This window comes from Lacerta agilis, chromosome 8, assembly GCF_009819535.1.
Source record: "Lacerta agilis isolate rLacAgi1 chromosome 8, rLacAgi1.pri, whole genome shotgun sequence".
In the NCBI taxonomy this organism is placed as follows: domain Eukaryota; kingdom Metazoa; phylum Chordata; class Lepidosauria; order Squamata; family Lacertidae; genus Lacerta; species Lacerta agilis.
The window spans coordinates 51981039-51983014 of record NC_046319.1 but is presented as its reverse complement, the minus strand read 5'-3'; the positions used below and the strand labels follow the sequence as shown (position 1 = coordinate 51983014).

The following is a 1976-nucleotide window of genomic DNA, read 5'->3' as shown; positions in this document are numbered from 1 at the left end:
TGCGGTAGAGTATGAGACTCTTAATCTCAGTGTTCTAGGTTCGAGTCCTACGTGGGACAGAAGTCTCCTGCAACGCAGAGGGTTGGACTAAATGACTCTCGTTGTTCCTTCCAACAATTCTGTGAATCGGGTTCTACCATGAGTAAGAGCACGTGTTGCGATCGGGACCTGGCAAGACACATTCCCTTCCTGTGGGGGTGGGGCCGGTAGCCGGCCTTAGTAGCTAATGGTCAGTCAGGAGTTGCTGGGCAAAAGTTAATGTTGCAACTTGTGATGGACAGCTTAGCGTCCTATTTAAGCCTCAGCACGTAGGGCGTTCCTTCTCTTGGCTTCGGCTGCTGATCACCCATCCCGCCCCCCCTTTTTTCTTAGGCCTCTGCGTTGACTTTGCTCTGCCTGTCATGGGGTCGTCTGCTTTGCAGGGGCCCAGTAGGAATTTGTCCATCTGGCCGATTGGCTGTGCCTTTTGGTTTTGCCTACTGCAGTAGCAACTTGTCACAACTTGTAAGGTTGGCGGTTAGGCATTGGTTCCTGTGTGGATTGCTGGATTGGGCGCTGCCCATCCAGAATCATGTTGATGCTGGGAATTCCGGTAAAGGAATCCGGCGACTCTTATGCTTTGTCCGATGCCCCCGGTAGGGGTTAGGGCCATAAGCCGAGTCCCCGGGACCATTGAGGAAGAGGGACGCGCTGCTGCCCCCCCCCCCCCCGTCCTTAACTCTCCTCAGTCGCATTCTCCCAATCGCTGGTTCTAGGCCAGCCTCTGTCCCGGTGTGACAGTAGTCTGAACCAATGCCTACGCAACCACTCACCGAATTTGTATTTAAATAAAGTTGTGGCCCTAAATTATTTGCCAAAAACCCAAACCAAAAATCTGTCTCCTGTGTCAAGTCAATGGGGGGTGGATTGAGGTCCTCGATACGCAAATCTATGATCAAATCCCATCAGCAGCCTTGATGGGTTTTCTTTTCCAGTGTCTCTACTGGCATTACTCGGTGCCTTCCACTAGAGGACAGACTTCTGTTACATGCTTCCACCCGCTGTTTGCTGCAGTGCTCACAACAACCCTGTGAAGTAAGCCGAAATTATTACAGTATTGGTGTTTAAAGTCTTGAACGAATTCGGATCTGCATTCCTGATGGAGGGTCTCTCCCTATACCAGACAGCTCGGGCTCTGGGATTGATGCGGTTGGGCACTACTTTCAATTCCACACCCTTTTAAAACATGGAGAGTGATGGAGGCTTAAAAGATGCGCGCTAAGAGGAATCAGAGATTCAGGAATTGTGCATAAAGAGATCTTTGCAAAATAATATTGCACCCCTACATATTTCTTCGCAAAATAACACTGCACTCCTACAACTATCTGCACAAAAGTCGGAAGTGGTCAAAGACAAATAGCTCCCTTCCTGTGTTCCAGGAGTTTTAAAGTGTTAGAATTCGGATCGAGGGGACGTTTACACCGGGCATTGGTGATTCAGAGCCAAAGGGCACCTCCTATTTAGAGAACAGTTAAGCATGGCTCCACGCTACTGAATCTCCGTTGCGATTTACTTAAGGCAGACTTTGTTTGCAGGGACAACGAGGTTAAATAATGTAAGCAATAGTATTAAAATGATTTTTTTTAAAGGAAAAAAGAAAATATTGAAGCTCTTTGTCAGAAGTGGGATTCGAACCCACGCCTCCAGGGGAGACTGCGACCTGAACGCAGCGCCTTAGACCGCTCGGCCATCCTGACAAGCTGCCTGAAACGCGCTCCCTCCCATGGAAGAGATTTCGAAAGAGGATTGGCGCGCGTACTGCTCCGCTACCCACAGTCTTGCGCAGGCGCAGTTTGACTTCCTTTGATGTTGCCTCCCTGTTGCCCTTCGCTCCTGATTCTCGCTTTCCTTTGTCAAGATCAAAGGCAGTTTTTATTGACGCAGGAAGGGGCCTGGCTAGGTGCGCTCTGAGTCTTAGAGTCCTCTGTTTCCCAGAG

General features: G+C 49.6%; 1 non-coding gene across 1 annotated transcript; it reads right to left on the bottom strand.

Moving 5' to 3' along the window:
* Positions 1-1653: 1653 nt before the first annotated feature.
* On the bottom strand, positions 1654-1736 carry TRNAL-CAG. The gene has a single exon. It is a non-coding gene; the product is annotated as a tRNA-Leu (tRNA).
* Between the last annotated feature and the right edge of the window lie 240 nt (positions 1737-1976).